The sequence below is a fragment of the Stenella coeruleoalba genome, assembly GCF_951394435.1.
Source record: "Stenella coeruleoalba genome assembly, chromosome: 7".
Taxonomy (NCBI): Eukaryota; Metazoa; Chordata; class Mammalia; order Artiodactyla; family Delphinidae; genus Stenella; species Stenella coeruleoalba.
In genome coordinates this window covers 103,892,519-103,905,824 of record NC_137153.1, presented here as the reverse complement: position 1 = coordinate 103,905,824, position 13,306 = coordinate 103,892,519, and the positions used below count along the sequence as shown (strand labels likewise).

Below are 13,306 nucleotides of genomic sequence, written 5' to 3'. Positions count from 1 at the left end.
ATAAGGTCAAGTGGAAGAATTCCTCCCCGAACTCTTTCTTCTTGATAAAACCTTGGTAGCTCCCACCACTAACTTTACAGCTTCAAAAGAAGAAAAGTGCTAGCAAGCCCTAAATTCCCTCCTCCTGGTCTTGGGGTTTTCTGCATCTTCCAAAAGCCCCGATTTCTCTGAGCTCTTGTGGTCCCATTATAAAGAATACAGACAACACTTTTACGTCTAGTTCTACATATTACCTGGTAAGTGCACTTTATCGATAGCTGAATCTGATACCCAAACACAGACTTTCACAGTTGCTTCTCTCCTCTGTCCCCCAACACATTTGCGCTTTGATGAGAAGAGGCGAAATCTTTTTCCTGATAGCATGTAACACAATATGATTCCAAACACTTCATCTTTCTTTCAGCTCCTCAGATGACTCATTTGCCTTGTTCTCTCCAACCACAGGACTCTTGTATTTGGGGCTCCCTTCTACTGGAAGATGCACCCCTCTTTTCTACAATTTGTTCTGTGAAAATGGGCTAATATTAATGCCTAGATCATAAAGTTGTTGTGAGGAAGAATCAAGGTAGTAAGATAATTGAGATCATACATATAAGGCATGTAAAACAGCACCTGACACACAGTAAGAGCTCAATAAGTGTTTTCATCATTATTAATGATTACTTCCAAATTACCCTTCAGATCTGTAATCAATATCGCTTGCTCCAGGAAGATTCTATGTTCCCCCAAATGAGACTGAGTACCCCAATCATGGTATTCATGTGTCTGGGTAACTTTCCTTCACAGCACTATCTACAACCCCTATGATTCAAATACCATTAACCCTTGAACAGTGCGGGGGGTTAGAGGTGCCAATCCTCTGTGCAGTTGAAAATCCAAGTACAGCTTGTAGTCCACACTCCAGTATCCACAGTTCCTCCACATTTGCACTTCTGAATCCTCGGATTCAACCAGCCGCAGACCATGTAGTACTGTAGTATCTTTAAAAATCTGCATGTAAGTGGACCATGCAGTTCAAAGCTGGTTGTTCAAGGGTCAACTGTCATCATAAAATAATGTATGTGTCCTTAAATAGGCAAAAGAAAAAAAAAGTAAGGATTTGAGCAGCAAGTGAATTTGTTGTTGATCACCATTGTATTCCTAGTTTCTTGGAAACTGTTTCACACTTAGTGCTCAAAATACATGTTAAATGAAAAGATGAACAGACCACCTCACCTCCTCTGTGGCACAGTAAGCACCACCTCTTTCCACACCTTTTTTTTTTCATGTTCACTACTTCAGGAACTCTGAAGGTAAATATTTGAGGAAACTGATGCATCGAGAAGCCACATGACCAGAGACTCCAGTTCCCAGAGTCACAAGTGGGCCAGAACACAAGTATCCCTATTTCCAACCATACAGTATCCTGGGTCTCGGCAGAAAATGGCAGAAGGTCTCTGTTATGGACTGAATGTTTGTGTCCTCCCAAAATTCATAGTTTGAAGTCCTAACCCTCTGTGTGATGCTATTTGGAGATGGGGACTTTGGAGGTAATGAGATTTAGATGAGATCCTGAGGGTGGGGTCCTTATGATGGGATTAGTGCTCTTCTAAGAAGAGAACAGAGAGCTTGCTCTCTTTAGCTCTGCCATGTGAGGCACATCGAGAAGGCAGTCATCTGCAATACAGGAAGGGAACTCTCATCAGAACCCAACCTTGGTGGAACCCTGATCTTGGACTTCCCAGTCTCCATAGATGTAAGAAATAAATGTCTGTTGTTTAAGCCACCTAGTCTATGGTGTTTTGTTACAGCAGCTGGAGCAGACTAATACAGTCTCCGATGGCGGGCAGGAGTGGAGGTGGGGGATACTCTGCTATACCCATGAGGCCTTCAGTCTTATTTATATCGTTTAGTATGCAATTGTTAACACCAACTGTTAAAGCATGGTTCTGAAACAGTGCATGGAGAACACACGGAAAGGCTACATCTCTCAGCCTCCCCTGGGGTCCTACTTAGACTGGGGTCCTATGACTGCGTTCTGGCCAGTAGAATTGCAGGCAGCAATGACATAAGCCATTCCCAGGCCTGACCCATAGGTATCCTATGTGCAGTCCTCCAACACTTGGAGGCCACAAGGGCTATCTGTCGCTCACAAGACTTCATAAGTGAGAAACTTTGATTTTATTAAGTTCCTGATAGTTCAGGACTAACTCTTTACTGCTGCATATCCTAGTAGTAACCTGACGAATACAAAGAGGCAGAGTGGAACACTGGGAAATGAAATGAAGAAAACAAGAGTTTGAAGCCCAACTCTGTCATCAGCTTATGAGGTGACATTGGAAATTCACCTGTCTGGCTCTGAATTTTCTCATCCGTGTTACTCAAACATGAACAGATCACCGTGGATGGCTCTTGATTTTGCATATTACCTGGAAGCTGAACTCATACTTCATTACATTCCTCTCCCCCACACGTATTACACAGCTCCAAAAGCAATGGTAAACCACATTGTTTTACTGAAGAATTTGTGGGGTGATAACAAAATGGATTATATCTAGAGTGACCATATGTGTTAGGGTTTGGCTAGGACAGTGCCCATTTAGACCTACTGTCCCAGTGTAATTCAGTGTCGTTACTAATAGAAGAGCCCCCTTTGCCTCTTAGGCATCCTGGTTTAAACAATACATTACAGAATAAGCTGGTTATATCACACACGACATATAGCAACTCTTACCAGACATCTTTCAGTTCATACTTCTATTCTCCGTTCACCTTGAGACTCCACCATCCCCCCCAACATGTTCCCTGGAGTCCTTTACTGGATCCTCTGTCCCCAGCTCAGTAGCTAAGAAGGAGCTCAGGGAAATACGCCAACTTGTACCTCCTTAGCTCAGTAGCTAAGAAGGAGCTCAGGGAAATATGCCAACTTGTACCTCCTTAGCTCAGTAGCTAAGAGGGAGCTCAGGGAAATATGCCAACTCGTACCTTCTCATCATTGCTTCAAACTAGCCAAGCTTCAAACTCCACCCTTACTGCAAGGGAAACAGATAGTTGTAGACTTCATGGTGATCTTGAGAAACAAAAGCAATTTGGGGAGTACGAATAGAGGTTTAACAAAATGCCTTTGCTTTCTCCACAGGAAAGTGACCATGCATTAACCTCAAAGCACTATTCCCTGACAACGGTGGAATGACACTGTGAATGGGGAAAATGATCTTTAATTGATAAACTGCCTTTAGACTGGGAAACCATGAATGAGCTATGAATACCTGGTAGAAAGCCATAGATTTGGGCTTCTCACCATGTGGGACCTAGAAGCTATGAAAAGAGATATTGGTTCCAGTGGAGCTTGGGGCTTTTAAACCAGAGTGGCCCCTGTGCCCAAGTGCGTAGTCTCATTACAAGGATAACACCTGTGTTGCCGGGGGCAGGGAGGAAACAGCTCTCGGACTGCCATGAAGAGACACACTTGGTGCCGCCTCTGGGTCTGCTGTATTTCCTCTGCTGTGCTCTAGGTGAGGCAGATCTCTGTGGCTGTGTAGGTTTGGTTATGCATCCTTGCTATCAAAGTATGGCCCTTGGAGAGACAGTACCAGCATTATCCAGAACTTTTTAGAAATGCAGTCAGCACCAGCCCAGACCTACTGAATTAGAATTGACATTTTAACAAGATCTTCAGGCAATTCCTATGCATAATTAAAGTTCGATGAACCCAGGACCAGAACCGGTCATCACATAGAATGGTCATAACTGTGGAAACCAGCCAACTTCTGCCACTCTAAAGAAGCTCTCATTTCCAGATCAAATCAATATCCGTGCATATTTTCCCCTTGTTTCTACTTTTTACTTGTAATTCTTTAATCACAACAATATGATGTTCTCCAGAGAACTCTACAAGAGCGATGAGGTCCTCTTATGTTAACCTACAATTAATCAATTAGCTCTTAATCCCAATGCAGCAGGGGCTACAACTTCTACAGTGTTTTTAATGTATTAACATTTGAGCTTTATTTCCTCTCCCAAAAATACTTATCAAGGTCTATCACATCAAAGCAAGAAAAAGCGCAAAGAAAGGCAAAGCCATATGGTTTCAGGGGTGGCGTTTCCCCTGGTCCCATGAAGTCCAGGAGAGCTGGGCAAGTTTTTCAACCTGGATGCTCCAAGGGGCATTCACAGGGAAACCAAAGGCAGGACCTCACGAGAGGAGCTCGCCACCAAGAGCATCTTGCAAGCCACGCCTGGGTTCCAGTCCTCTAAGGTGGGGGAGCGGGGTGGGAATCATCTTCTCAGGTTTTGCCAAACTGGCAGATGAGCCCTTTATACTGATACCTTATGCTTTCTCAGTTCCCGTAGAAAATTTTCAGGCTGTCCGGCTATATGTCAGCTACGCCTATATTTTCCGACCTGAGGACAGAATGGGATACCCCAGAAAGAAACTTTAAGACCAAGGAAAAAGGGCACACAGCCTGTGTCAACCACTCTGTGTGCTGGTTTCAGAGGGAGAAACTTAATTTTATTTCTTATATATTCCACATTCCCTGGAAAGAGGTAGTGAAAGATAGTACATGATATACAGACAAGGAAATAACAGATTTCCTATGACCTATAGGAAACTACATATATTTAGAAAGAAAACAACTGTATAATATATGTTCAGCATGATCCCAAGTACTACTTGCCGTCTCCCCTATGGATATGGATTATGGGTTGCTTCTAGTATCTTCTATACAAAAAGCAATATATATTCATTATAAACAATTTGAGACAAACCAAAAAACATACAACATGAAAATAAAAGAGAAAAATATACTTGGTAAAATTGCGGCTCAGAAGTTAAACCAAGGAGGGCACAAGGACAAATGAGGAAAGAAAGGGAAAGAGCGTGGGAGGAGAGAAAGAGGAAGAAAGGAAAGGGAGAATAGACATCTTTTGTGATTTGACCAGGGACAATGGAGGAAGAGTTCTGTTGCCTGGATACGCACCCAGTGGTGTATTTAGCTACACTGGTGTCTAACACTTCAAGTCAGCAGAAGAATAGTGCACATCTTTTCAACAAATGTAAACCAATTGCCCGCTATGTACCAGGAGGTGTTCTAAGGTGTTTTATTTTATTTTATTTTTTCTTTAATTTAGTTTTGGCTGTGTTGGGTCTTCATTGCTGCACGCAGGCTTTCTCTAGTTGTGGCGAGCGGGGGCTTCTCTTGTGGCAGAAGCGCAGGCTCAGTAGTTGTGCACAGGCTTAGTTGCTCCGCGGCATGTGGGATCTTCCCAGACGAGGGATCGAACCCGTGTCCCCTGCACTGACAGGCGGCTTCTTAACCTCTGTGCCACGAGGGAAGTCCCTCTAAGGTGTTTTAAACACAATATCAATCTTTTAACCACCCTAAAAGTGACAATGATTGTTGTCACATTACCAATAAAAACAACTGAGACTTGGGGTGACGAAGTAGACCCGCCTCTCAAAGGTTACAAGCATTTTACTGCAAGTGCTCAACAAATGTTTGTTTTGAGTAGAAGGAAGGGAAAGGGGATTTGAAGTTGGGTCTGTGTTTCCAGGACACTTCTCTGAACCTCCTCCAAACGCCTACACTCCATAACTTCACTGGGGATGCATTTCCCAGAAAAGTGCTCCACTACCTGTTTTTCCACTTTTCACAGCGTTAGTGTCTCCCTCTGTTGATTATGTCCTGTGCAAGCACTCACATTTTGGCATTTTTCCATCTGCCAATACCCCCTTTCTTTGCACAGCTGAAAATCTGATGTTAAGAAGGCAAGTTTAGGTTGGGACTCCTTTGTTCTTCCCAGTAAAAATAACAGCCATGAAAAATGAACTGGTGCATTCTGTTGTGGTTCACATGTTTCCTCCTTTGCTTGGCCCTTTGCAACTGAAAATATGCAGCATCGCACAGCTAAAGCACCTGTTCAATTGGAATTGTTTACTCCAGGGATAAATAGATTTTTACTTCAAAACCGAGACCCATCAAGCTTCAGATTTCGTAGAAATAGAGAAAAAGAAAAGTTAGCCCACTTTCAAGAGAAAAGAAAAGGTCACTTCCTGATTTTGCTAACATCAGGAAACAACACTTTAGGACATGTTTCAGTGTCAACCTCACCTCCAGTGAAATCCGAAAATCTAACACAATCAGAGAATAGAGGCTGGACTTTACATGAAAAAAGTTTGAGTATCTCAGAAATGAGCCGTTCTTCCTTTCGAAAGAACAGATCCTGAACTCTGAAAAGTTTCCAGATTTCTGCCTCTCCCTCTCCACATTTTCTCTTTCTCCTTTTCTCCAAATAACATCTGTTCTTCCAATTCTTCGTTCACCAAGTATGTTCCAAGAAGACCCTAATGTCCTTACACATCTCTACATGTCAGAGTTTACCTCTGCTTCTATTTATAGACATGTGTGTACACATATACTTAGAGGCAAGGACTGGCGTAGGGAGAGAGACAGGAATTTGGAGGATGGAAGGCAGCAAGAGGGAAGGGGTTGGGGAAGGGACCAGGCCTGGGATCTCTTTTCTGGGACAGGCTCATGTTTAGACCTCATTTAAGAAAAAATTTTTAAACGGTGTTTTCCCCAATATGATGTATTTTAAATGGATTTGTTAGGTAGATTATAGTTTAAACATTAAACTATAATGCCTTCTAGGTGTGGTACTTCTAGGTGCCTTCTAGGTGTGGACACTTGTAAGTCATTTCCTCCAGGGACATACTCTGTTCTCAAGGTGATTACAGTATATCTGGGGGGACAGAGCCCAGGTAGATACCTAGAGTACAGGTAATATAATCCCTTAGTGGTTACAGCAATTTGCTCTGCCATTAGGCAGACCTGTGCCAGAATGCCAGATCCAAGCCTAAGTTTCCTTATCTGCCAAATGGGAATAACAGCATTTATGGGATAACAGTAAAAATTAAGTGAGATTATTAATGTAATGTGAATGGTGTACAATATGTGCTCATTAAATGTAGGTGGCGGTTGTAATCACAAAATAATTATTATTACTCTCATCACTACTGACTGGGGGTATAAGTATGCTATGAAATGCTGCAGAGAAAAGAGGGATATATTTCTTACTGGACGCTGAGGGTGGAAGCTCAGAGAAGAGACAACATTTGAACAGCAGCTTAAAAAAAAACAAAAAAAACCTGCCGGAGCAGGAGAACTGCTGGAGCAAGGTAGGGCATTTGATGTTGCAGTGAGGATGCTGCCTGCACAGAAACGGATTCAGGGGAAGGGTTAGCAGGTCAGAGGATCGACATAAACTGCCCCTGGAGTGGGGGGAAGGGTTAAGTGGGATCAGAGGCTGAAAACGAAGGCTGAGGAAAGGTCAGGGAAGTCTTGCAAGGAAACGCAACCAGGGTTCCACAGGCAAGGAGAGACGCTGAAAGATTTGACAGTGGAAAAGAAAGAGAGTCAAATGACCTAGTAGAGTCTGGGTGGATGTTTACTCATTAAACTAATGTAGACGTCAAAGAGGTCACCTCAAAGAAGTCCCCTAGAGAGTGATAGGAGACCTCGAATCTTCCCACTGTGCACATATAACACCCTGAATCATCTGTTGTTAATAGCAATCATGTTATAATAACTTATTTAATTGCCCATCTCACTCACCCGATTACAAGCTTCATGAAGGCAGGGATGACATCTGCCGTGTTCATTGTTATATTGACAGGGCCCGGCACATAGTAAGCTCCCGAACACCCAATGGGTGATGTAGAACACATCATCCTGTACGTTCCCATATCTTTTTTTATTGATATGGAAGGACCTCTCCTCAGCTTTGCAAAAAGTGCAAACTCACCTCTCTCTTTTGAATGACAATTGAGTTCTTAAGGACCATCTAACTTAAGAATTTTCTAGTCTGGGGCTTCCCTGGTGGCGCAGTGGTTGAGAGTCCGCCTGCTGATGCAGGGGACGCGGGTTCGTGCCCCGGTCCAGGAGGATCCCACATGCCGCGGAGCGGCTGGGCCCGTGAGCCATGGCCGCTGAGCCTGCGCGTCTGGAGCCTGTGCTCCGCAACGGGAGAGGCCACAACAGTGAGAGGCCCGTGTACCGCAAAAAAGAAAAAAATTTTTTTCTAGTCCTTCAACTCTACTGTAAGACCCTAGAGACTAGGAAAGTGATACTTTTTTTTTTTCTTGAATCTCTCACTTCCTTAGTATTTATTTATCATTAGTTCTGCTTCATTGAAAATCATAAAACATTTCTTTTTAAATATTCCAGTATTCTCATTTGTTAAAATGGTTTTTATCCTAAGTCATTGCAATGTCATAATTTAAATTCATAGATTGCATTCATTTGTCATTTGAGAACATGTTATACAGACCTTCCTCAACCTAGGATGGAATTATGCTCTGATAAACCCATTGTAAATTGAAAGTACTTTTTATAATTTAAAAGTTGAAAAGGTATTTAAAATACCTAACCTCCAGAACATCACAGATTAGCCTAGCTTACCTTAAATGTGCTCAGAACTCTTACATTAGCCTAAATCTGGGCTAAATCATCTAACACAAAGCCTATTTTATAATAAATGCTGAACATCTCATGTATTTATTGAAAACTACACTGTAAGTGAAAAACAGACTGTTGTACGGGTACAGAATGGTTATTTCCCCTCGTGATCTCGTGGCTGACTGGGAGCTGCGGCTGCTGCTGCCCAGTATCAGGAGAAAGTATCATACCCATATTGCCAGCCAAGGAAAACATCAAAATTCAAAACTCGATGTAAGCTTTCTCCTAAATTCATATTACTTTCACAGCATCGTCAAGTCGAAAAATTGTAAGTTAAGCTATCCTAAGTCAGAGACTGTATATTTCAAAGCACCTATACAAGCAACAAAGGGTCCGTTTCTCTGTTTGAACTCATCTTCTTTTTACCATCAAGGAGTTATGCAACCCAGTGTGTTTTCTTTCTTCCTTGCCCTCGTTACCAGGAAACTCAGGGGTATTGTGCTCATCAGCCAGGGCTCCTAAGCCATTCACTTGACACTCTACCTTTATAACTTGGCTCCTACCTTTTGCCTTGTTTTAATGGCTTCAGTTATTATACATCTGTGCATTTATTTTAAGTTGCCTCAAAACCTTTTTAAAGTAGGCAGGAGTAACATGTGTGTATTCATGTATATATTCATATATATATATATGTTTACTACATATTATTTATAAACACACACATATATCCAATACTAAAAGTATACCTAGCTACACGGTTCCCAGATGTTTTCTGCCATACCTCACTCTCAGGTCTCATGAAAGCATGACTTAATAATGTAAACATAAGTGAAGATTTTATAGAAGAGTCTTAGGAAACCCATTTCTGTTCCTTTCTCCAGATCCCTTCTTTGGTTATTCTGTTTTGAGTTTAATACACTAAACCAGGGATCAGCAAACTTTCCAGTAAAGGAGTAGAGAGTAATTTTTAGACTATGGGTCATGAGGTGTCTGTTGCAACTACTTAACTCTGCCATTAGAATGCAAACAGAGTCACAGACGTGCATAAGCAAATGTGCATGACTGTGTTTTGATAAAACTGTATTTATTAAAATAGGTGGTGGGTTGGATTTGGCCGGTGACCACAGTTTGCTGACCCTGCCCTAACCTTTCCCCTACTGTATCTGTCATCACTGGACGCTCTCAGGAAGTGTCACTCTGGCCAACTCCAGTGTCCAGTCTCTCCAAGTTCTTTAGCCTCAGCAAAGCAAAGCCCTCCCCAGTTAATGGGACAGGGCCCTCCCTCCTCAGTAAGCAGTTTCATTGCAAGGTTTATTGCTTGAAGATACCCTGGGGGAGTCTGTCCTCTCACATACACCAATAGTTTTATAAAAGATTTCTTGCTACTACATACAGTGATCACCACAAGAGAACTTTAGGTAAATACGACAAATATATCTCCATCTGCATAAGCAGTAACATTTTTGCAGCCTATAGCCATATTTGAGGCTAGAAAGAGGTCTCAATCAAGGGATTAAAAAAAAAAGTCTTCATGCCAACACTCACCTCTTCATGAGCCTTAGTATTCTCATCTGCACAACAGGGGGCAGAATTTCACCTGCACAAAGGCCAGAGTCTGGACCAAATGATCCCTTGTAGGTTCTTTCTGGAAGCTGGACAGGTTATTTTCCTAAACCAATGATTTCCAAATGGTTTCAGGAATCAGAATTCCCTTGGGTGCTGGTTAAAACACAGATTACTAAACCCCAGCCTGAGTTTCGGATTCAGTAGGTCTAGGGTGGAGCCCAAGAATTTGCAGTGCCGCCAAGTTCTGCTATCGCTGGTTCAGGGACCATGCTTTGGGAACAACTAGTCTGTCTACATGATAGAGATCTCACAGTCCCTCTTATGGGGAAGCAATGGCAGGGGAGGAGGGTCCTACAGCTGGTTCCCCTTCAGTTTTTCAGAATGGGGTTCCTTCTTGAAGGGATGAGAGATTAGTTCTGTTTGCCCGCTGAGTCTCTGGTGCCACAGCCACACCTCAGCAACTAATTACAGGCTGAAAGGAGGCTGGTGGTGACTCTCATGGAGCCATGGTGGAACGTCAAAGCCAATGGGTGAGCCATCCGGAGAAGGACAGGGAAAGGGGGGACCATTGAGAAGTGACAGATATGCAATCACACAATTCCTTTGTATAAGCCAACCTTCTAGAACTTTCTCTTTCCATAAACACAAAATCAACACAATCATTGACTGCAGATTGACCATATGTAGGCCCAGCACCGAGTAATGCAGGGTGGGCTGCAAGGACTCAAAAGACTGGAAAAGTGCAGACTGCCCTCAGGAACTCTCAATCTTACGTGGAAGGCAAAATTCACGACAGTGTCGAGACAAGTAGATGTTGAGATGCAATGTTATGTGGTGTGAAGATAGAAGGCTCTGGAGAGAGGATGCTGGTGGACTTGAGAGGTCTAGGCAGCCTTTCCTAGAGCATTGAGCCAGGCTGGCAGGGGCCTCGAGGGACAGGAAGGATCTGAAGCGGTGGAAGAGTGAGGAGAACACGGCAAGAAGCCAGAGTGTGCCTAGAATACCAGCAGAGAGGGGATAAGAATGAGCACAGGGACTTCTAAGTATGTCTCTACCCCTCCCCAAGGAAACTCCCCCGAGTCATTTCCATTCCTTTGTCTCTGTTTCCTGATTTGAGGATTGAGGGCTTTGAGCTAAATCACAAGTTTCCAAATTTTGTTCCATCTTAGAGAGATCCCAGGTTATTCAATGGTAAATGAGCAGTCTGTGCTCAGCCCTTGTCATCCTGCTTCTGCTTCAGCCAGAGAACTCCACTTTCCTGCACTGTTACACTCATTGTACAGTTTCACTTCCAGAAAGGATTTGAAAATCACTGAGCAAGAAACTCTGTAAAAGCTCTTTCCATTTGTACACGGGGTGGCTGGAGAGAGAGGAGAAAGCAGCCAGTCAGCACAAGGGATGGGACCACTAGGTGGGCCGGGCTAGCTTCCGGCACAGCTTGACAGCAGAGAGGAGTTCAGGCCAATGGAGGTTAGAATTAGGAAACCATTGATGGTTCATGGGTGGAGGAGTAGCACAGGGAGAGGAGTGGAATTGCGCCCACAAGCAGCCAGGGAAGCAAAATCTCAACTGCTCAGAAGGCTCTGAGTAAAAAAAAACAAAAGGGTGATTTTTCCCCCTTGTCAGCCTTCCCTCCCAGGACATTGTACTGTATGCAAAACGTGTAACTGTAAGACAAACATTTTTTTCCACTGCCCTTCTGAGCCCCACGGGCCTTCAGGAAGACCTGCACTTCAAGCAAAGCCTTTTTATTTTTCAACACCCACAGCTTCCATTCAACAATCAGAAGTTTTCCACTTTCATCAAAGAGACTGCAGAGAAAGGTCGAGGGAGCAGTCTGTTCTCAGCAGCTCTAGGAAGGTTACAGAGCCCCCTGCTACCCACTCACTGCTTATGCCCACCAGAGGACACAGTCTTCTCCCCGAATCAGCCGGGCGCATACCCCACAGAACACTGGCTTGCTTCATTCCCACCTCAGCCACAGATCAAATGAAGGTGTGCACCTACTTCTTCCAAAACCAAGTCCGATGTGGGATCAAGGGGACCTCAGCTTCCTTGACTATAAAATGGGTACATTTTACACCACTCTATTTAGCCCCCCCCCCCCAGAGTTACCTCTTGATGGCTCTTTCATCTCCAGAATCTATGATCTTATGGATTCACTCGGAAGGAATATCCAGACCAATTCCTAGAGTGACCCAACTTAGGTTACGGTCAGCAGTGGGATCTCTGCAAAGGTGGCAGTGGTAATAATCCAAGCTTGGCTTTGGACACGGGACCTTTCCTTGGGGGGATCTGTGATTTCTGCTTGCTCTCAGAGATATATGGCAGCCAAACAGTGAGCAGAAAGGGGAGGGGTGCTACAAAGACCTGGGTACTTCCAAATGAAGTTTTCGAAGAGCTACATCCGGAGGCGCCAATTATGCAGTGATTCATTTTTTAAATGGTATTTTGAAGTGGAGATCATTAGTAACCACAGATGTGACGCAGCTCTGCCCCCCAGAGAATCTATCTTCTCTATCTGTCTAAATTCCAGACTATTTGGAACGTAGAACCAGAATGGTCCAATACCATCGGCCAAGTCTATTCCCGTTCATGAAGTACTCTTACATCACCATCTCATTTATCTTCACAGTGGCTGTCAGTGCAGATGGGGAAAAGAGAGGGGCATAAGGATTTGTACAAGGTCCCAAGACCTTTATGGGGTTGGGCTGAGACAAGACCTCAGGTTTTCAGCCTTCAAGTGCAATGAGAGTTGAACGATTTAGCATGGGTTCAGGGGCCAGACAGGTATAGCTATGCACTCAAGTTATCTTGCAACTTTGACTGAGGCAGTGTTCATCCTCTCTGATCCTCAATTTTCCCATCTGTAAAAAAGAAATATTAGCTGCCTCAGAGGGCAGAGGTGAGGATGAAGTGAGGGATCGTGTAAATCTCCTAGCACTGTGCCTGAGACAGAAGAGGTTCAACTGTAGTGGTCACATACACACACAGCACACACAACACACACGTATGCACACATCATGCACCACACAATATGCACCACACGTCATAAAGGCACACCACACATGCACACACCATACAGAACACACACACCCCCTGCATTCCGCACCATACCACTTCCCGACACCCACCCTCACCGCCAATTCCTTCCCCTTTTTCTGAGTTTTACGGCAGGCCCAAGTTTATATGCAAATTTAACAGATCCCAATACACTCTGCAGGAATTTTTGTTCAGAAGATCAGTGTCTCCAGATTCCTGCTCTCAAACAGTATCTTTGGACCTGTCACCAAATTTCATAC

At 43.7% G+C, this 13,306-nt stretch overlaps 1 long non-coding RNA gene across 8 annotated transcripts in view; it reads right to left on the bottom strand.

The window, feature by feature from the left end:
* Positions 1 to 13,306, bottom strand: part of LOC307188624 — a 301,789-nt gene that overhangs the window by 62,634 nt on the left and 225,849 nt on the right. The window lies entirely within an intron of this gene.